The 23879-nt window shown below is 42.4% G+C and overlaps 1 long non-coding RNA gene across 4 annotated transcripts in view; it reads right to left on the reverse strand.

The window, feature by feature from the left end:
• Positions 1–23244, reverse strand: part of LOC140915982 (uncharacterized) — a 180597-nt gene extending 157353 nt beyond the window's left edge. For 2 of the 4 annotated variants that reach the window (XR_012160339.1, XR_012160338.1), the window contains exons 1-2: positions 23023–23244; positions 6563–6737 (exon numbers count right to left, since the gene is read on the reverse strand). This is a non-coding gene — a long non-coding RNA (uncharacterized lncRNA). The remainder of the gene's footprint in view (positions 1–6562; positions 6738–23022) is intronic. The other 2 variants (XR_012160337.1, XR_012160340.1) reach the window with 2 other exon arrangements.
• Between the last annotated feature and the right edge of the window lie 635 nt (positions 23245–23879).

Here is a 23879-nt window from a genome sequence, read left to right on the forward strand (position 1 = left end):
GAGTAGGGAAAGGAATGCTATTTTAAGCCTCTTCCTACCTCAGTTTCTCAGATTTCCTTTAATACAACAGAGCAAGTTTTTTCAATAGGCAAAGTTCCAATAGTTGTGAATATCATGGGAGAGTGGATTATTTTGCCAAATAAACGTCTTATAAAACAGCTCACTATTCTCTGAAATTTTGCAGCTATCTTAAACAATACTCCCTCAAATGGTTAGCAATATATAAAGAGGTCCTAATTCAACAAGGTACTTAAGCACAGACCTAACTTTAAGTTATAAGTAGTCCTAATGAAGCCATTAGGACTATGCATGAAAATAAAATTAAGCGTGTGCTTAAGTGCTTAGCTACTTCTGGCCCTGACTGCAGGAAAATGGTCCACTGAGGAAATACCAGCCCTCTACTATGAACTTTGCTCATTTGGCAGTGGTAAAATTCTGTTGCTAGGATTTTTATTTTGTTGCTCAAAGCTAGTCTGCATTTGTTATGTTTACTGACTTAAACTCTGCTCTCTACTGTGCTAGGGTCTGAGCCATCTCTCAGTGAGAAGGATAATAGGGACAGAACACAAGTGATAAGAGAAACTATACAATAAAGAGTGTTTTTTTTCCCTTCAAAAGCCTATTCTCCCTTCATTACACTCAAGAGAGTCCAAGGCAAGACACGTTAAAGAGGCATTATTTTCTTAGTCAATTCATCTGCCTTGTTCCTCTTTCACTTTTTGAAGCAGTCACAATAACAGTCATCAGAACATATCTCCCCTCATTCACTTCCAAAAAAATCAGTGAAATGACCTTGTTTTGATGTGACCTTTCACTTGAGCAGCCCAGTTGGCTCTTCCCACTTCTCAAATGCTAATCTCTCACATGCTCGCTGGTGCAAATTTTAAAATTTTCTGCAGGCTCACTCTTCAGTGTGAGCCTCCTGGGCATAATTCAGTCATCCAGAGCAGAGTGCCACAACAATGCGGATGGCAGAAAATATCTCAACTAAAGCTCCCGGGCCTCAAGAGACTTGTTTGTACATTTCACTAAGGCTCACTCTTAGAACAGACTCTGCAATTTTAACAACTGCTAAAATTGTATGCATCTCAGGGATCTTTTTATCTATGCAAACAAGGAGGCATCATTAAAAGAGTATGAAGTGTAAACAAAAAGATGTGCATGGGAAATTTCTGAACAAAGTTACAGGAGGTCTCCTGTTTTAAAGGAAACTTCATCTCTTTTCCTCAGCAGAATAGCCTGAGAGTAGAAAAGTACTTGTGATCATGAATGTGCTATACATAAAACTGCATCCTGCATTAGTATAGGTATTACCATTGCATTAACATTAATAAAATGTTTAAGAATTATAAAAAACTGTAGTGCTGTCCCTAAGGGTCAAATCCTGGGGTTCTGACTGTGGGCTCTAGAGGGCCTTTATGGAACAGCTCTGCCTCAAGGGTGCCATGGAACCAATCCATCCCAGTGAGAGCTACAGGAGTAATGGTATCTCTGGGAGGGGAGAATGGGTGGAGTGCAGCTGCTACACTTCCTTTGAAGATGGTACAGCACGTACCTCCCTCCTCTGCCCCAGTGTAGTGAGTTGTGCAAGTAAATCATGGCACACACACAGATACATGTTTAATGATGGTTATTTGCAAAGCTCCAGCAATTTGCTCCACATTCTGATGACTCAAGCACTCCACTAACTTCTAGCAGTGCTGGGTTTTTCAAATTACGGTACTCCAGTAGCCCTGAAGGGACACATCATTGCATTCCTCCCCTATTGCTTTTACAAACCCACCAGAGGCAAACATAAACCAACATTGTTTTGTCGTCACAAAAAGCCCAGTAACTATTATAGTCATTTATAGACTTTCTCCTCTGGCCTTATCCTTACAATCGTCACATTCAACACAATGGAAGTCCTCTTATCTAAAATGCTTTTAAATAAATCTGTATTGTAAAAGTGTCTTAATGGCCTACTAAGTCTTGGATTCCGTTTACTATCAGAAGTCTTTTGGGATTCTCTGTGGCTTCATGCACCTTTTTTCTCCACAAACTCTCTTCCTGAGGTGATCTGCAACAAAAGGCAGGATGTATCTGTCTTCCTAGATCTGCCTTTTCTCTGTTTATTGTCAATGCACAGCCAACAAGTTTTATCTTTCCTTTGTGAATCTTTACCATGACAACTGCACTTGCACTCAGAAGTCCAGATTCCATGCTGCAGTGCATCACTGAGGTGAAGTGGCCTTAAAGCTGTCATAACTGGCAACGGAAAGATCTCCCCAGTGTAAGGCAATCCTGTGGTGGCATAGGAGCTCTAGCTTATGTTTTCCCTGATGCCGTCATTGGGGGTCAAGCCAGGAGCAAAGGGGCATGGGCTAGGGCTCCCTTATGCCCAACTTCCTTCAGACTCTGCTTATGTATGCTGGTGAAGCAGCTAGGCACACAGCCAAACCAGAGATGGGAGAATTCAAAAGTGAGCTCTATGCCTCCTTCACACGACTCTCCTGAGATGTGGTGTGCAGTTTTTGGTGTACTCCACTGTCTCTCCATGCTAACACCATCACAGAAGCATGGCTGGCTAACAACAGAGTAAGGCCCACACGATTTGTTTCTAAAAATTAACACTGAACAATTACATTTCTTATTCTGTATGGGAAAGAAAATATTAAAAGCTCCAGTGTGCCTCCAAGTTCAAAGCTCTCATTTACAGCATTAGGAGCTCTGCACAAAGAACAAAAACTTAATCTAGACTTAAGACTTTTCTTTTGATGACTAAACAAGTTCCTTCTCCCTAACTGATAGTATTACCGGTTTCCTATCTAGACTGTGCTTCAGCCAGCTCGCTCTCACCCATGTCCCTGTCTCAGTGAAGCACTGGTAAAGCAGAGCAACTGTGCTGCTCACATCCTATGAAAGAGAGAGACAAAGCTGATGTAGGTCACTGCAGTCCCAAACTTCTCATATGTTTTCTCAGAGGTGTCACATACTTGTTGAGCAGGACAGGAGCACACACACAAAATTGCCATCAGTTCAGCTGAACAATTTCCCTATATTGCCTTCTGGAACCTCATCAAGAGGAATTAAATCACTGAACAGGGAACCTATTCAGCCCTGAAAGCTTCTGTAGGCATGTTAACAGTGCACCTTGAGGCCAACTCTTTTAAATCTAACATATTCAGAATAGACACCTCTTATTTGCCCATTGAGAGAGAAGATCACTGACTCAGAAAATAAATCCATTCTCTTCACCATACCTGTGTCTCAAACCAGACTGAACAGGGTCAAGGAAGTCAAAAGGCTCCAGATTCCACCAGCCCTGCTTTACACGTGCCCTTACCACATAAGGAAGGTATAAGACCAAGTGGTAATTGGGGAGACTGTAAACATCAATTAATGATATTTTGTGCAGGGACTTAATCACCAGTTAAAGAAGCTGATCCCATTCCCACCAAAATGGAGGCATTAGTCCTAGATTCCTCCTGCTTACTTTCACCAGCTATGGTTGGCATAATGGAGCTCCTTCGGCACTCAGAGTCCTGGTAAGTGAAACTAGCTGTATATCATCCAGAAAAACAATGCATTTTTCCCTGTTGGTATGAATCTGTACCCATGCAAGCAGACAATCCATTATTAATGCAATCTGTTCTTATCTGAGGAAATATAAAATTCTCTACAGGCCAAAAGAGTTGATCATTTCTGAGAGGAAACATCCCCAATTCCCCAAGCTGCCCACCACCCAGAGCAATCCATTACTCCAGACTTCATGCATGCCAAGAGTTGAAGAATCCTTTCTTAGAATCCACCATACTTTTGTCATAGCCTGCAAGCACTCCCTGTGCTGCAGTCACTGAAAAACTCTGAGCTGAACAACAGCCAACAGCATTAACCTACTCCCCATATAACAGATCATCTGTAAAGCAATGTGACCTATAAAGACAGGGTAATGAAGGAGGATATGTAGGAGCCACTGCATCAATGTCTAAGGACAAATGATCGTCTTACTCTCCGACTAGACCATTAGTACGGTGCTTCAATGGCCACACAGAATTTTCTTTCAGATTTCTGTAACCCAGCAGGGTCCATCAGTCTTCTCAGAAAGATCTCAGCTGAAAGGCCATGAGCAAATAGATTCCTCCTCACTATCATCATAAATATTCCCCATCTATGCACATTTATTTTTCATTCACAGGTACTGTATTGAAAGGTGTTAATGGAGAGTGAAAAATAGACAGACTCCTCTTCCAAATGCTTTGGCTCACTTTAATGGTTGGATAAGACTGCTGCCAAAACTGAGCTGTATTATAAAATTGACAAAACATATTGACTCATTCCTGCACAGTTACTTTCCACTTTAAGAATATGCTCTGTTTCTTACAAGCTACTTAAAGCAACTCTACTGTGCAATCAACATGTTACTACAATGAGGGTTTAATCTGATGTCAGTTTGAGTTACCTGGGCAGATCAAGGGCATTCATTATATGACCCTAAGTTTGTTCCTATTTCATAGAACAAAAGAGTAAACAACCATATAAAGTTGACTTCGCTGAGACACTGCTATTTTAGTCCCTGAGCTCTCCTGAATTCAGGGACTACTCCCTGGTGGCACCAAGAAGTGTTAGACAACCTGCATAGGAGACAAGGGAAAGTGGTGATGTTAGCCGGCCCCCTCTCCACAATGGCAAATAGAAATGTCTGGACATGCAGCGTGGGCAATACTGCACTCTCGTATGGAGTAAAGCAGAATCCACCCCCCACAATCTTCGGAGGGATTGTTCCCTTCTCATAAGGTTTTTTGCCTGACTGCCTAAAAATAAATACTAATTGGGAATTGCTTGCATTGCACTACAAGGTATGTTCATGTTGCAAAGATGAAAAAGGACTTTACACCAAAGAAAATGTATATTCTGAAGTGCGCATATTATAATGGAACTTTTATATGATAAATATCCCAAGGGTTTTATTTTATAAGTAATCCTTAAATCCATGGGGCATGTGCATTTATAAAACAAAATTACATCAATAAAATTGCACATGCATGCATGTAACAGGTGAAGAATGAGATCAATTCAGTGTACATTTCAGGTTTTTCAGCTAAGTTTTAACCCTGTTAAAACTGTAATATTGCACAAGATCATATTATAATCAAGGAAACTCCCTGTCCTACCCTTTTCTAAATTAAGGTCTTCACAGAAAGTGAAACCATGGTGCTCAAATGCAGATTGAAATTAGGTCACTGAACTAAGGTGATTGGCTAATACCAGTTAGGTGCTCTATTGATTTTCCTGATAAAGACAATCCTGGCAAAAAACAGAACAAGTAAATTGTTTACATATTCCTATTCCCAACCTGTGCTGTATGAGAAGTCATCTGCAGGATACATTTAATGTAAAAGTTAATTGTAAGCATATATACATTTTGATATGTAAGCAGATATACATGGTTAAGAATTAATTATAAGCATATATACATGGTAGTAGTTACAAGCTTTCTATAGTAACAATGAGACAAATCTTGAGGACTCTACTCCATTATTACTCAGTCCTCACCTCAGTGTACTCCTATTGGTATCAATGGCATTTGCCGACATAAGAAATGAGTGAAAACAAAAGGCCATATTATGATCCCCATACTCACACTAAGTAGCACCTTAGCAAGTAACAAGTAATCCCACTGAACTCAATGGGTTGATGCCAGCAGAAATTCTGGCCTCAGATGGTTGAGATGCTACCTACTTCCTCCTCAAAACAAACACAGGCAGAAACTAATCTTTGTATCAGGAAAAATTTCATTACATTATTCAAAAACCTTTCATAAAGAGATGAAATAGGAACTTTTGTTTTCTCTTTCGTTCTTCTATACCAATTCATGAGACACTAGTTTACTGTTTTTGTTATACGTGCAGAACATGCCGCTTATTTGCTCTTATTGATCAGCTTTCATTAAAAAAAAACCATTAAACCCATCCAAGTAACCATAATAAATTTTCTTGGACATTTAAAGCAGTTTACAACAAATACATTAAAGGAAGCTGGTCAGTGAAAATCCCAAATTATGTGTCCTGTCTAATTATTGATCTTTAGAACCCATTTAGAAGAGATCATTTAGAAATCTGTATTCTTAAAAGAAGAAAAACTCACCTCACATTATTACCTCTGTCTGATTTATAAAATGTTAATTAAGAGCCTAGAGAAACCGCAGTAGGAGTCAGAACTGCTGAGCATCTTTTCCTTCTAGGGTATGCTCAGAATAATGTGAATTAGGGCACTAGATACTGAAGTTAATAAATGAAACACAACACGTTGTGTCTACATTTTTGACTTGTGGTTTCATTTCAAAGACAAGTTATTTTCCCAAATCTGCACACAAAACCTGGTCCTGAGACAGTAGCTGTTGAAAATTATTTTCTTCTCCATTATTCAGTTCTTTCCCTCTCACATAGGACTGGGAGATTCTCATAACAATAGTTTACTTCTTTGTTAATTGCTATATTTCTGAATATTCATTAGCTGTATTTTAATAATTCATAAAAACCTGCAATTAGCATCAGTTTTATACTTATTCTGTTAGATTTACCTGTAAATTAGGCCTCCTGGAGTTGTTTGCCTTTGTATCTGTTATTAGTTTTCCAGAACATTTCTGTTTTCAAATGGTGATGAAAGACACCTCTCTAGGAAACAGCTACACACACTGCCAGTTGGGATTTTGGTCGCACTATAACTACTCCATCATGCTGCTAGTTTGGGTATCCCTGAGAAATAACATAAAAGTGAAGAGAGAAATTTCTATACAGTCATCAAAATCAGGGCTAATGCAACAGGGGAGCTACAGGGAAATCCAATTCCCCTTGTTACATTTAATTAATTCATTTAAATATTTCCTGTAAAAGAAACAGAGAAGAATAGTTACACTGCTTAAGTATTTTTAATTCAAACCATGATCTATATGCAGCATCTTAAGCTGACTCATTGGAAAGACAGGTTCTGAAAACTTATATGAACTGTGGAGACCCTAGCAATAACTATCTCCCTCCCAAAAGCTTATCACAGTCATATTAATTAACAGAAGTCAGCCAGTTTAGGACTGTGGCATGCAAGTGGACAGGAATATAGGAGCACAGGATTCAGGATATTGGCTCAGACTATTTCTCTATTAGTTGGTTATCCTCCCAACTTCTCAATACCCCCGGCATATCCAGCTATCAGATGCTTCCAGGGAAGATGACAAAAATCTGCATTTATACCCCCAGAATGTTGTGTACTACTGTACATACTGGAGAAAAAAAATGTTTAGTCCTGATCCCTATGATATCAACGGCCTTATGCTTTGAAACATGAGCTTTGATTACCCAGTTATTTTCGTTTCCACAGATTTGGGAAATGTTTTTCATTTGCAACCCTCCTCCACTATTTTGCAACTACATTACTTTACGTGTGATCGTACATTTTTTATGTGTACCTTATTTTTTGCCCATTGAGCGTTGAACTCTTTTACAGAGAATATACTGAATTACTGGATTTGTTTCTCTGATCCCAATCTCTGACGACAGCTATAGAAATTGAAATGTTATAAAAGGTGTAAAGCTATTACTTTCCCACATCAGCTGAGATTTTCCTCTCAAAAGAGTTTCTACAGTTTTGAGCATCTAAGGCCATACTGTCTTCTCTACTGTCTGTGCAACATTTTAAGCCTTTCTTCGATCCCTGTGAAAGGACCTCCATAAGGGTTTCACAAAGGGACAGTCGCTCTCCATGGCAGCATCCTACCACCAAACCATAAACACTTCAGTGGATAGGTTAATAATGTCCCTATCAGAATAATTCACCAGTATGACCTCACTGCCCTGTGAATCCAACCCCTAGAAATAAGTGACAGGTGGGAAAGCTCCTGGCCATATGACTTCGTAAGATCTGTATTCCCAAAGGGTCAGAAGGGGATGGAGGAATTGGACATTAGCTCAAGACATAGAGGCTTCTCCACAGATAGTTCAGGTTCCCGCTGCTCCTCTGAGACCTGTATAGACATCGAGGGGTGGCGTCAATATGTCTTGGGGAAACAAAGCACAGCCTTCAGTGGAAGAATGAAAAGAGAACTCAACACATGCAAACATACTGAGTTTCTTGCTCCTGTTGTGAAGGTAGATGGAACCTTTAATATTTCTGAATTCGTTAATCATGACAGCAGAGGTGCCAATTTACAGAGCTGATGGATTTTGAACTAGCATAAATTACTTTGGACCTGGTGGCTTCAGTACATTTATAAGTTTTAAGTCAGGGTGTTTTATGAAGTACTCTTTCAGTAAGAGATCTAAAATAGAAAACCTATTGTAGGTATCTTGATAACGTTTGATAATCTCTCACTTACTATCATATTCAATGACATAAGCTTCCACAAAAATCTTCAGAAAAGCTAATATGAAAACATTCTGTTTGATTTCATATTTTAATGGATGGTGTGTTGAATTATCCTTTATTCTAAGGGATCACTTTCTGATTACATGAAACACTTTAATGACACAACTAAATCTGTCAAATGTCTCCTCCTCCACTTTTTAGCTGAAGTAGGGCCAAGGCCAAATATCTTAAGAAGAAGAGAGCTGAGCAACTAATTCCCAACTAATAGCTTATTCAGCACATTTAGACTTTTTTCTTCTTTGTCATCTTGAAGAACATTTGGAATTTGAGTTGTGTTGCAAAATTGTGATTGGTAGAATAAGTCATATGATACTGTTTCTGTTTCCTGATTGTGGGTAACATCATGTCACCGATACACACGCTAACTACTACCTTCACTCCACACAAGAGTGTGCTGAGACTTCTCACAGAGGAACTTTGTAGTAGGGAGGGAAGGAAGGCATGAAGGCTTCACCTGGAGATGCCTACAAGAAGGGAATAGCGTATTGAGGTTCTCCCACCAGCAGGTTAGAAAAATGTAGACAAGCAATGAGTAAAGGATCCATACTGAGCTGAGTCTATGCAGCTCCAGATACAATTATTATCTTGTAAAACAGGGCAGACACTTAAGTGATAACCTAATAGAGAATTAACAAATACAGTGCCATACAGTAATTAGATAGTAAAATTTCAATAAACATCTTAATAATCATCTGGTATTTAAATACTATCAGCCACATTGTCAACCTTTTATTCCCCCTGGTAAGTGCTTACTTATGTGAGTAAAATTCTGACTTCACCCAGATAGGACAGGGGTTCACAATCTGGCCCTTTATGAATATTCAGCCAAACCTTTTATAAATGAAAGAAGGTACGTGTTTGTAAAGTACAAAATAACTCATAAATAATATTTGACAAATTCTTCTTGTAACACTAAATAATTTTTGTGATGGTGAAATGTGCTGGATTGACAGCAGTGGACAGTGAAGTCTACTGAATCAAAAAGCATCTTTAGTATGGATAGTATAAGCTTTTCCTATATCACCTTGCCAACACACTACACCCCTTCTCTGGGCAGTACATTCTCTAAGCACCATCAGGTTTCGGTCACTCTGACTCTCTGGTTGCAAACAATGTCAAGTACAGTCATGACCACTGTAATGCCCACACATTTACTCAAATTTAACCTCCAACTAATAGATCATGTATCTGGTTATGTGGCTAGAACCCCTCAGCTCAATATGTTTAATACAGCTATATTTTATCCATTCATGGATGAAACTCTCTATTGCTGAGGGCCACATACTCCTTAAGCCTCACAAACGAAAGGCAAAATTAAAACTGATGGACTCCTTTGGCCATGCAGCAGATTCACTTACTACACTTCTGAAAAAAGAACAGGAGTACTTGTGGCACCTTAGAGACTAACAAATATATTAGAGCATAAGCTTTTGTGGGCTACAGCCCACTTCATCGGATGCATAGAATGGAACACATATATATAAAAGTCGGAAGTTGCTATACAAACTGTGAGAGGCTAATTAGTTAAGACGAGCTATTATCAGCAGGAGAGAGAGAGATTGCACTTGGTCGGCATCTTCCTTTCTACAACACTAAAGAGATTGATTATGAAGTTTTTAATTTGGGGAAAAGCATATATCTTCAAAAATTCTGGAAAGTTTAGATCAGTGAGATTCTTTTAGACCACAATAGTCACAAATTACTGGCAGTACCTTAATAAAATGACAGTGTTACAAATGCTTCCCAAAGGTGACATTTGAGGGGGTAGAGTATTTCTCTGGAGCAGAAGGCGGCTTTTCTAAGAGCCATATAACAAGATGAGCATTTGCTGCAGCCGGTTTGATTAGATAGCCTGTCACTGACATCTATTGGCAAAATTCAGAGTCAGGAATTTTAGGTCAGGTTAAAATGAGTTAAAATAGAGCCAAACTTTTAGGCCCAGATCCTCAGATGATGTAAATCAGCATAGCTCCATTTAGTCAATTTACATCTGGTGAGCATCTGTCCCTCAGTCTCTTTATAAATATAAGTCATGGTCCTGCCAGTATTTACAGATTTAATGAGACTTCTTGCATGAGTCAAGTTCGAAATATGCATAATGTTGGGGTAACCTCAGAAACCTCTTCCACACAGTTCCCCAGTAACTCAGTTTGACTCCAGTCTTGTCACTCAGGTTCCTTTATTTGGCCTACAGCAAAATTATGCTGAGTTGATCAGTCCTCAAACATAGAGGGTGAGTACAAGATATCATAGAATATCAGGGTTGGAAGGGACCTCAGGAGGTCATCTAGTCCAACCCCCTGCTCAAAGCAGGACCAATCCCCAATTTTTGCCCCATCCCTAAATGGCGCCCTCAAAGATTGAGCTCACAACCCTGGGTTTAGCAGGCCAATGCTCAAATCACTGAGCTATCTCTCTCCCCGTACTACACACACCTAAAGTTACAGAGAAAACCCCTTTCTTTACATAAATTTACACATCACATTACATTCACTATACATTGCATCACATGTTTTGAGATTGGCTTGGTTACTTTGCAGGAACCAATCCCAGTACAGCATGCTCTGTCCATGCACCATCTCCATGTTCTACCTTACTCTTTACCTAAACATTCTGTTTTCAGCCTGCTGATCTAGTTACCTCCCTAATCCGGTCTTCCAGGAAATGAGGCCTCCCCCATATTTAATTACTCATGGCAAGCCAGGTCTACATTCCACTGCCTTTCTTTTTCATATATATATATAATTGTTTTTATTTGCATTACATTTTTATTTTTGTGCTTTAAGTTTATTATTTAGCAACACATTTTTAAGATTATAGTAGTTGTACGTATTTGAACTATTATAATTACTAGGCTAAAGTATGAACTGAGGGGAGCAAGCTTACCTTCTATGCTATAGCCCACCAGATTGTGATTTTACATTATAAGCTTGCTTTGCCTTTAAAGCATTGTTTTTTATTTTAATTTTGCTTTTATTTGAATTACATTACAAAAACTGGTACAAAATATTTTTTTATTTATTACCATCAGGTGTTTAGGTATGAAACAGAACACAAGCCAATTAAAATAACATTTTCTGGGTTGGTACAAAAAGTCAGGTGGGGAAGATTAATGGAGCCGGTGGTGAAAGGGGGACAATCCCAAAGGCAAGGGAGGGAGACAATCACTAAGAGACAATAGGTTGCTTCTCCTCCTTAGGGTCTCAGCATTCCTCAGCTCCCAGGATTTAGCCTAACACAGGGGCCATGTGAATACCCTTTCAGCTCTGTTCCAGCATTCCACTCTATCCACCAAAACTAAGAATGGGAACCCAGTCTGACAGGTACTGCAGGTCTAGATGATCACCTGTTTAAAGGGTCAGGAAGGATCTTTTCCCCCCATGGGCCAATTGGTGAAGGATCAGGGAGGTTTTCTGACTTCCTTGAAACACCTTCAAGCCACAGTGGGTTAAGTAGGAACAAAATTAGTACCTAACTGAGGTACTGGGGTGTTGTTTATTCATCACAGCCACTTTCCAATGCAGTTAAGAGAATAAACTGAATGGTTCTCTCAAGTAAAAGACTGGAATTTTGGTGATGGGCCTTGGGCTTAAGTGATAGGGCGAGAGCTTGTGGCCTTCATGGACTGAGGTCAGACCTCGTGCCCCTCACAGGCTGAGGACACCCTCCCCCTGCTGAACCCTCTTATCTCTCTCATGAGGAGAGAGTGTTAGGACTCTGAGAGAGTTAATTCCTGGGGGGCGGGGGAAAGCGGGGGGGAGGCTGAGGAGAGCCTACCCCATGTTACGGGTTATATGGTAAAGAGCCCTGTAACCCTGGTGTGAGTTCTGGGTTATATGGTAAGGAACCCTATCACCTCCACACTGGTTAATATTGTGCAGCTCTTTAGCTGTTGCTTTATTACTGAAGAAGGTATCTAGGGTCTTTTCCAACTATTCTGATTTTGAACACCCTTTTAGTCCCTATTTTTATTTATTAATTTATATTATTTTTTTTAAAAAAAATGTTAACATTTTTAGAAGCATTGAGATACCGAAAGGGTTAACTAACAAAATTAAGTCTGCCAGGAAAACGCTGGCTGCTTCTGGATGGATTTTTAGCAGCCTCCAAGATTACTATACAATCAAACTACGCTTGAGTTGATCACACTCAAACATAGGATCTGGGTACAGTGTATACCACACATCCAGAGTTATACAAAAAATCTCTTCCTTTTTATACATTTACACATCACATTACATTCACTACACATTGCATCTCATGTTCTGGGATTGGCTTGGTTCCCTTGCTGGAACCTATCTCTGTACAACGTGCACTGTCTACACACTGTCCATGCTATACTTTACTCATTGTCAAAACATTCTAGTTTTCAGCCTTTTGATCTAGTTACCCTCCCTAATCCTAAATCCAAAAAAAAAAAAAAAAAAATGAAGCCTCCCCCATGTTTAACTACTCATGTCAAACCAGGCCTACATATAAGTGTGTGCAGGATTGTGCTCCCACTTCCAAGCTGCTCAGTTTAAACAACAGTGGAAATAAAAAGAAACAGACACAAATTTAAACAGCTTCTTTCATTCAAATATTAATCTAGTTTGTTATATGTGGAGCAGGATTGATTTGTTTTTAATTCCTGAAATTGTTGACAAGAAAAAACAAACAAAAATATTTGTCAACATTGAAGTGTTAAAATCCATTGCTGATATAATAACCTGATATACGGATTTGTGTACAGGCCCAAAGTCCAGAGTTTGGTCAAAAGGTCAGAGGCTTAGTAATAACTAAGAGAAAGCAGAATAAACAAAGATAACCTTGCTTTTGCTAATATATGCCTGGTCAGCAAAACGCCAGATGTTGCGGGCAATAATTGTATCTTATTCAAAGTTGCAAGTAGAACAAAGAAGCCTTGTTTCTGTTGTGTTAGTTTCTTCTGTAGGGAAATGGTCTTCCCACACATCCAACCTTGAATTTATGAAAAGGTTGGAACATGTCAGTATAAGATATGGCTTCCTCCCACCTCCCTTTCCCAGGAATCAATGCCTGCCTTAAAACACAAATAAGCAACTTGAAAGACCATCTTTATTGCCATATACTTTCACTGTTTCTGTGCTTTTACCCCTAGATATGTATCTGTTGGACAATCCAAGGAGCTACTTCATTCCTATAGACCCCAAATTAAATCCAACATATATTCTTTACTAATACATTTATTAAAGTACTAATTAAATACTAAATGTTAATTTGTTAACATTGAGACCATGGGCGGAGACATTATGTAACCTTTTGACCGTTGGCTACTGTGCTATCATGTCTTGCAGCTAGACCTATCTGGGGGTGTGGGACTGCCTACCCCGTCACTTTCCCCACCCATTGAAAATCCATATATTCCATTGTAATAAATTAATTGACAGTGTCTCTGAGCCTAATAAGTGAGGTGACACTCTGTCAGTGCTGTGCATAATAAACTCCTATGCTTGACCTCTACACGGTGTGGATTTATGTCCTTCAATTTGGGGGCTTGTCCAGGAGCCAAGCTTGTGAGCTGATTGAGGATCTGAGACTAAAATCCAAAAAGGAGGTGAGTATGTTTACTTTACCACCTCATTAGGCCAAGGATAGAAGTCTTTCATCCCCTTTCAGACACATCTTGTTTCCACTTTTAAATTTAAGTGTGAAGGAACCTAGACTCGTGTAGTCCAAGCAGAGGGGTTAAATAAGGGTACCCATTGGAAGGGAAGACGAGTGCAAGAGGGTCATGTACTGTTTAAATTAAGGGAGTGTTACAGGGGACTTGGATAAACCAACAGCAAGCAATTGGCCATGAGTTAAACCCAGGCCTGGCTGGGTACGCAAGCGGTAGGCAGTGCAAACTGGTGGTCCCATTTCCGCATTGCATGTAACATTGCAAGTCCTAGGGGAGTGCCCCCCCCAGGCATGTGACGTACGTGCTTTCGAATAGCACAAAGTCTCCAACCAATAAGGCAGGCAGCTGTGTGTAACGTAAGACCGTGCGGCAGTTAACAAGAAGGGGAAGACGTCCCCATCAAGGCTGTGGAACTTGAGACCATAGCATAAAAAGGGGGAAAGGTAAATCCCCATCAAGGCTGTAGAGATTGAGACTACAGCATTTAGAGGGGAAAACATAAGTTCCCAAAAACAAGGTCAGCAGCCGGGGCGAGTAAAAGCCCATGGCATCAATAGCAGAGGCGATAATCAGCCCATGAGAATATTTGGAATATAAACATGTCAAAACTCGACAGACAACAGCTAAAAAAAACAAACTACTCTGCAGCCAGACCAGAGGCGAATCTGGTTACTTGGTAAAATAATCAGAAAAGTGACAAAATAGACAAGGCAGTAATAGTGTTATTAAATATACTCAGTGTAAAAGAAAGAAATTGCAACTTTAAAATCTGAGAATCAGGCTCTAAAGGATAAGAGCTTGTGCTTTAAACCATGTAATGGTCAAGAAATTGGAAAAGATCCCAGAACAAAAGAACTACATTCACCATACCCGGGACACATGCCCCGAGCAGGAGGGGGAGAGCCCACTCCCGGCATTTGTCAGCCAACTGCACCACTGGTTAACTATCTGAGGGAAAACTCAGCAGCACAAGGCAAAGTTGAGGAATCAGAACCCCCTCCATACATTTCTTCGTGTGAAAGGCCAAATTTGGGCACCCCCAGAGACAATAAAAGGGCATCACAAAGATTAATGGTCTCAGGGGAGCAAGTACAGCGTATGGCTCCAATCAAAACTCAGTTAAGGAGGTTCAGGAATGTTAATGAGGAGGGTGAACCAGTAAGGGGACTCAGGACAAAAACAACTGAAATCTACTGTCCCTTCACCCCCCAGGAAAAAAGGTGTTACTGTCTGATTTACCCGAACTCAAACAAGATAACAAGAACACTGAGTTCTGGAACAAGCTGGATGGCCTGGCTGAAATACACGGCCTCCATAGGAAGGATGTTCACATCCTGGTCAAGTGTAAATGCCCCAGGGATGTGTGAGACAACCTAGAAGATAAATGGAAGATGGGGCACGGGGCTGAAGATCATAACCCCAACCCTGCGGGAGGGGATCAAGCTGGAGAACCAGCAGGAATTCCAAACCCAGAGGCAGAGACTGTAACAGAATTCAGAACTGCACTATCTGCTGCTCTAGGAGCCCAGACCACCAACTGAGGGGGCTCTGCAATCAGTGGTTCAGCAGTAGGGGGAGTCTGCCATGTCTTATGCTGAAAAGAAATGGAATGCATTCCGAGCTTATTCAGGTCTGGAGAATATAACATCCTGAGACCATGATGTATTCCTCCAAATCCTAAAGGAAGGGCTGTCTGCAGCCCACCAAGTGGTCTTGGCATTAGGCATCTCAGTGGGAGAGACATACTCAGCAGTAATGAAATGGGCCACAGAAGTAAAAAACAGAAAAAAGAGGAAGATAGCAGCAACCATCCCCTCTGAGGAAATTACAGCAGTTTATGCAATCAAAACCACTACCTGCTTCACATGCAATAAGCTTGGAGATCTGGCATAAGTGTAAAAATAAAAATAAAATCAAAATATGCAGTAATTGTAAAAGGAGCAGCCACTTAAAGGAAGACTGCTTCTGCCCCAGGGGTGGTAAGGAGGGCCAGTGGCCAAACAAACAGAATAAACTTGATACAACCAGTACCCAAGAACAAGAAAAGAATAAACAAATCCAGGAGTTGCTCAAACTTCTGGCTAACAAATAGATATTAGCAGCCTCTGTGGCTGGAACCAAAGGCGGCTCCAGAATGTTTCTTAACGCATGAGTTGGGGGCCAACCATGCAACATGTTAATAGACACAGGAGCCTCGGTATTGATAACCAGCCAAGATCTCCCCCTCACCTGTTGAACCATATGGATTGAAGGAGTGAAAGGGGGAAGATTAAAAGCAATCCTTAGCCAGCCAGTAGAAATAGAATTCAAAGATATAGTCACAGCCCTGGTCTACACTAGGAGTTGAAGTAGAATTTAGCAGCATTAAATTGATTTAACCCTGCACCTGTCCACACGACGAAGCCCTTTTTTTCAACTTAAAGGGCTCCTAAAATCGATTTCCTTACTCCACCCCTGACAAGGGGATTAGCGCTGAAATCGGCCTTGCCAGGTTGAATTTGGGGTACTGTGGACGCAATTAGACGGTATTGGCCTCCAGGAGCTATCCCAGAGTGCTCTGTTGTGACCGCTCCAGACAGCGCTCTCAACTCAGATGCACTGGCCAGGTAGACAGGAAAAGGCCCGCAAACTTTTGTATTTCAATTTCCTGTTTGTCCAGCGTGGCAAGTTGCAGGTGAGTGCAGAGCTCATCAGCAGAGGTGACCATGCAGAGCTCATCAGCAGAGGTGACCATGATGGAGTCCCAGAATCGCAAAAGAGCTCCAGCATGGACCGAACGGGAGGTAAGGGATCTGATCGCTGTATGGGGAGTGGTATCCGTGCTATCAGAATTCCGTTCCAGTTTTTGAAATGCCAAAACATTTGTCAAAATCTCCCAGGGCATGAAGGACAGAGACCATAACAGGGACCCGAAGCAGTGCCGCATGAAACTTAAGGAGCTGAGGCAAGCCTATCAGAAAACCAGAGAGGCAAACAGCCACTCTGGGTCAGAGCCCCAAACATGCCGCTTCTATGATGAGCTGCATGCCATTTTAGGGGGTTCAGCCACCACTACCCCAACCGTGTTGTTTGACTCCTTCAATGGAGATGGAGGCAACACGGAAGCAGGTTTTGGGGACAAGGAAGATGATGATGATGAAGTTGTAGATAGCTCACAACAAGCAAGCGGAGAAACCAGTTTTCCCGACAGCCAGGAACTGTTTCTCACCCTGGACCTGCAGCCAGTACCCTCCAAACTCACCCAAGGCTGCCTCCTGGACCCGCCAGGTGGAGAAGGGACCTCTGGTGAGTGTATGGCTTAAAAGCAAGCATGCTTAATGATTAATTTGCCCAGACATTCGCGGCTCTCCTGGATGTACTCCCAAAGCCTTTGCAAAAGGTTTCTGGGGAGGGCAGCCTTATTCTGTCCACCATGGTAGGACACTTTACCACTCCAGGCCAGTAGCACGTACTCGGGAATCATTGTAGAACAAAGCATTGCAGTGTATGTTTGCTGGCGTTCATAGAATATCAGGGTTGGAAGGGACCTCAGGAGGTCATCTAGTCCAACCTCCTGCTCAAAGCAGGACAAACAACATCCATTCTTTATCTCTCTGTGTTATCCTCAGGAAAGTGATATCATTCATGGTCACATGGTTGAAATAGGGTGCTTTTCTTAAGGGGACATTCAGAGGTGCCCATTCCTGCTGCGCTGTTTACCTGTGGCTGAACACAAATGTTCCTCGCTGTTAGCCATTGCGGGGGGGAGAGAGGAGGGGCGAGCCACGCGGTGCGGGGAGGCAAAATGTGACCTTGGAACAAAAGCACATGTGCTAGGTATGTAACGTTAACAGCAAGGTTTACCGTGAAAGAGTGTACCCATTGTTCTATAAAATGTGTCTTTTTAAATACCACTGTCCCTTTTTTTTCCCCTCCACCAGCTGCATGTGTTTCAAGGATCACAGGATCTTCTCCTTCCCAGAGGCTAGTGAAGATTAGAAGGTAAAAAAAATGCACTCACGATGAAATGTTCTCTGAGCTCATGCTGTCCTCCCACACTGACAGAGCACAGACAAATGCGTGGAGGCAGACAATGTCAGAGTGCAGGAAAGCACAAAATGACCGTGAGGAGAGGTGGCGGGCTGAAAAGAGTAAGTGGTGGGCTGAAGAGAGGGCTGAAGCTGAAAGGTGACAGCAGCATGATGAGAGGAGGCAGGATTCAATGCTGAGGCTGCTGGAGGATCAAACTAATATGCTCCAGCGTATGGTTGAGCTGCAGGAAAGGCAGCAGGAGCACAGACCGCCGCTACAGCCCCTGTGTAACCAACCGCTCTCCTCCCCAAGTTCCATAGCCTCCTCACCCAGATGCCCAAGAACGCGGTGGGGGGGGGGCTCCGGCCACCCCACCCCAGAGGATTGCCCACGCAACAGAAGGCTGGCATTCAATAAGTTTTAAACTTTTAAACTTTTAAAGTGCTGTGTGGCCTAGTCCTTCCCTCCTTCACCACCCCTCCCAGTGCTTCTCTCCTCCACCACCCCTCCCGGGCTACCTTGGCAGTTATCCCCCTATTTGTGTGATGAATGAATAAAGAATGCACGAATGTGAAGCAACAATGACTTTATTGCCTCTGCAAGCAGTGACCGAAGGGAGGAGGGGAGGATGGTTAGCTCACAGGGAAGTAGAGTGAACCAAGGGGTGGGGGGTTTCATCAAGGAGAAACAAACAGAACTTTCACACGGTAGCCTGGCCAGTCATGAAACTGGTTTTCAAAGCTTCTCTGATGCGTACTGCACCCTCCTGTGCTCTTCTGACCACCCTGGTGTCTGCTGTGCGTAACCAGCAGCCAGGCGAACTTCCTCAACCTCCCACCCTGCCATAAACATCTCCCCCTTACTCTCACAGATATTGTGGAGCGCACAGCAAGCAGTAATAACAGTGGGAATATTGGTTTCGCTGAGGTCTAACCGAGTCAGTAAACTACACCAGCGCGCTTTTAAACATCCAAATGCACATTCTACCACCATTCTGCACTTGCTCAGCCTGTAGTTGAACAGCTCCTGACTACTGTCCAGGCTGCCTGTGTATGGCTTCATGAGCCATGGCATTAAGGGGTAGGCTGGGTCCCCAAGGATACATATAGGCATTTCGACATCCCCAACAGTTATTTTCTGGTCTGGGAATAAAGTCCCTTCCTGCAGCTTTTGAAACAGACCAGAGTTCCTAAAGATGTGAGAGTCATGTACCTTTCCCGGCCATCCCACGTTGATGTTGGTGAAACGTCTCTTGTGATCCACCAGTGCTTGCAGCACTATTGAAAAGTACCCCTTGTGGTTTATGTATTCGCCGGCTTGGTGCTCCGGTGCCAAGATAGGGATATGGGTTCCGTCTATGGCCCCACCACAGTTACGGAATCCCATTGCAGCAAAGCCATCCACTATGACCTGCACATTTCCCAGGGTCACTACCCTTGATATCAGCAGATCTTTGATTGCATTGGCTACTTGCATCACAGCAGCCCCCACAGTAGATTTGCCCACTCCAAATTGATTCCCAACTGACCGGTAGCTGTCTGGCATTGCAAGCTTCCTCAGGGCTATCACCACTCACTTCTCAACTGTGAGGGCTGCTCTCATCTTGGTATTCATGCACTTCAGAGCAGGGGAAAGCAAGTCACAAAGTTCCATGAAAGTGCCCTTATGCATGCGAAAGTTTCGCAGCCACTGGGAATCGTCCCAGACCTGCAACACTATGAGGTCCCACCAGTCTGTCCCACCAGTCTGTGCTTGTCTGCCGTTGCTCTGACAGAGGGAGAGGCGACTGAGGACGTGGCTTACAGGATTGGCTTATAGGGAATTAAAATCAACAAAGGGGGTGGCTTTACATCAAGGAGAAAATGTTGGATCATATTAAAGAAGTTCTGTATTAAAATCACAAATGAGTTTGATTCCCCAGAGTTTAAATTCCAGGGTATTACTAATTAAGAGGTCTCTTGGTTTTTGGTACTGTTTCTCTCCCTCTATGTGTGAAACTTGCAAGCTGCTAATTGTGTTAGTACATTCTAAGACAGAGTCTGTTCTCAAAGCAATTCACAGAGAGAGAGACTCAAAGCAATACTCTAACAACAGAAACAGCACCCAGAGACTCCCCACCCTTTTGTTGTATTAACAATTGTGATTAAAATAGAGATAGAGGATGTATGTGGATGGATGCCTGGTGTGGATAATAACTGAATGATCAGGGAGGTGCCAGCCTAAGAATCCAGTGTCCATCGGCTGAAGAAGGCGTCAAGTGAAAATAACCAGAGGACCCCCCCGGAGGGCAGACTGGAATCCACCCAACAGCCTCAAGGATGGGAGAACCAAAGAACAAGATAACATCTTGGAGCCGTCAGGAATGTGCTATCTGCTGATTGATTCAGCAACAGCATGAAGAAGCAATTCCCATAGACTGCCATAGGAAGAAATTCCTATAAAAATAGACTCTAAAAAGTGAGAACTTTGGGGTCTGATTCTGCAAACCAACTTCCAGGAGCATCAGATGAGCATCTGACAAGGCCCTGCTCCCTCCTCATGTCCAGGCGACCTGGCCAGTAGCTTGGCATGAGCAACTCTAAGGCTGGTAACTATGATAACAACCTTGCAGAACCTGTGTGTGTGTGTTTGTATGAATGAATGTGTGAATAAATATGAGATTGAATGGAATGTTATAGCTATAACTAACTGCTTACTATGATTCTTTCTGTATTCACAATAAATGTGGTATTTTGCCTTTTTCCCTTTAATAAGATCCTGCTGGTTTTTATTCTATTGGTACAACAAAACAAAAACAACTGTCATACAGAATGGCCCCCTCAAGGATTGGACTCAAAACCCTGTGTTTTGCAGGCCAATGCTCAACCCACTAAGTTATCCCTCCCTCTAGTATTTCAGGTCGGATTGAATCTCCATTGAATTCAAGATGCCCCTGACAGATCTCACCAAAATGATTGTCGGACGTTAATTTCACGGAGGGAGGGAGTGGGGAGCAAATGAATACAAAACAAATCTGGTCTATTTCTTGTTTTGATCCACTCCATCTATCTTTTACATCTTTGGCTGCTGGCAGATGGTGCAGTAGGACTGCTAGCCAGCCACATCTCCTGGCTGCTTGGCAGAAGATGGTACAATAGGACTGCCTGCAGGACTAAAGAGAATGACCTGGTCAAGTCACTCCTAATTTAGTCCCTGCACCCATGTCTGCCCAGGTGCTCCTGACCGACCTTACCGAGGCAGCCAGGAGCACTTCGGACACGATGACGATGATTTTCAGGCCTATTGCATCGTCTGCTGCCACAAGGCAATGGGTTGCTGCTATTGTGTAGCAATGCAGTACCGCATCTGCCAGCACCCAGGAGACATACAGTGACAGTGAGCTGAGTGGGCTCCATGATTGCCATGATATGGCGTCTGCACAGGTAACTCAGGAAAAAAGGTGCGAAACGATTGTCTGCCGTTGCTTTCATGGAAGGAGGGTGGGAGGGAGGGCCTGATGACATGTACCCAGAACCACCCGCGACAATGTTTTTTGCCCCATCAGGCATTGGGATCTCAACCCAGAATTCCAATGGGCGGCGGAGACTGTGGAATAGCTACCCACAGTGCAACACTGCGGAAGTCGACGCTAGCCTCAGTACTGTGGAAGCACTCCGCCGAGTTAATGCACTCAGAGCATTTTGTGTGGGGACACACATAATCTACGATATAAAAATGATTTCTAAAAAAACGACTTCTATAAATTCGACCTAATTTCTTAGTGTAGACATACCCACAGTCAGTCAAATTTGGGTTTGCCCCGAGCAGAGAGACACAATTTGTGGCATAGATCTCCTTAAGGAGCTCGGGGGAGTAATCAACCCCAGAGCTACCTGCATTGAATGGACCAGGGGGGTCCAAACAGGAGAAATTATCTCAAAATATAGCCATGATTGCCAGTAGTAAAGCAATAATACCAGAGTGTGTGGGGGGGAAGTCCAGTAGAAACACTGTGTTCCCTTCACCCTGAAGTGAGGGCAACAGATAAACAAGATTGTGGGCTAGTAAACATGAAGCCCATATCTGTAGAAGAGTCAACTCATAAAGCCCACAGGCAGTACCCAATTAAACCAGAAGCCTTAGAGGCAGTTAAAATTATAGTCACTAATTTACAATCTAAAGAACTAACTAAAAAAAACCAGCTCCATAACTAACTCCCCAATTTGGCCCGTCCGGAAGCCAGACAGGACATGGAGGTTAACTACAGACTACACTGACCTTAACCGGGTGACTCCAAAGGCACATCCTATTGTGGTAAGCCTCGCCACTCTCCTTAATTTGCTAAAACCAGGACACTCAGTATTCTCAGTCCTGGATATAGCTAATGGATTTTGGAGTATTCCCCTTGCAAAAGAAAGTCAGGAGAAATTTGCATTTACAGTGGGAGACCAGCAGTACACTTGGACCCGAGTACTCCAGGATTTCCATAATTCTCTCTCTATCTTCCACAGGGCAATGACAGGAGTAATAGCACAAGTGCCTTTGGAAGGGGATACTGTAATATTGCAGTATGTAGATGACTTGCTAATTGCCAGTTCAAATGAAAAGGACCCTTTAAAAACGTTAAACGGACTGTTTATATATCTTCGGGAAGCAGGATTTAAAGCTCAAGAAGAAGGCTCAATTGCAACAGCAGTAGGTTTTATATCTAGGGCATAACATATCACAGGGAGAGAAAGCACTCACAGTAGACAGATAGCAGGCGATTCTAGAGTTAAAAAATCCACGGACAGTTAAGGAAGTCCGGAAGCTGCTGGGACTCCTCAATTTCTGAACAACATATATTTTGGAGTACTTTGGAGTACTCAGAGATGGTAGAACCAATTCAAAGCCTCACTAGAGGAGGAAAGCCTGCAAATGAGTTAGTAATATGGGGCACAGAACAAGAGAAGGCATTTATAAAAATAGAATAGGCTTTAGCCTGGGTTTACCTGATATGGGAAAGCCGTTCCACCTTTACTGCAGCCATAGTGAAACTCAATACTCAGCTGTATTAACACAACTTCAGGGAGATAAGCAGCGTCCAGTAGCATACCTATCTACTTTAAGAGCCCCTGTATCCCAGGGACCACCGGAGTGCGGAGTGCGTAGCAGCTCTGGATTGCGCTGCATGGGCGGTAAAAGCTTGTGAATCATACACCCTCACAGGGAAATTAGTGCTACATACACCCCGTACACTTATTGATCTCCTTAATACTGGGTGGCTAAGATCTGTAACAGATGCCCACAGGAGTCAGTGGGAATCAACATTGTGCTTGCAAAACCTCAACTTCTCTATAGTAAGGGACAAAGGAATAAATGTAGCTAAATGTCTAAACGCAGAGGGAGAGGTACATGAATGTCTTATAGATAGGGAAGAGGAAGTGTTGGGGAGAGTTAAAGAAGAGCCATTAGAGAATTCAAATACAATTCTGTATGTCGATGGATCAAGAAAGTATAAAAATGGAGTGCCACACACCGAATGGGCAGCGGTACTCAGTGATGGGACAGTGATAGCGTCAGGTCAGATGGAAGGATCAAAGTCAGCACAAGAAGAGGCGCTAACAGCCCTCACTGAAGCTTTGAGAGTGGGGGAAGGAAAGAAGCTCACTGTATACACAGACAGCAGATATGCATTCAGAGTAGTACATGACTACATGGACATGTGATCACGCAGGGGTTTTATAACAACAACTGGCAAGCCAATTAATAATATGGAGGCCCTTCAAAGAGTAATAGAAGCTGCCAAACTACCATCAGAACTGGCAGTAGTAAAGATAAAAGCACATAATAAAATCTCAAGCGAGGA

Source organism: Lepidochelys kempii, chromosome 8 (assembly GCF_965140265.1).
Source record: "Lepidochelys kempii isolate rLepKem1 chromosome 8, rLepKem1.hap2, whole genome shotgun sequence".
NCBI lineage: Eukaryota > Metazoa > Chordata > Testudines > Cheloniidae > Lepidochelys > Lepidochelys kempii.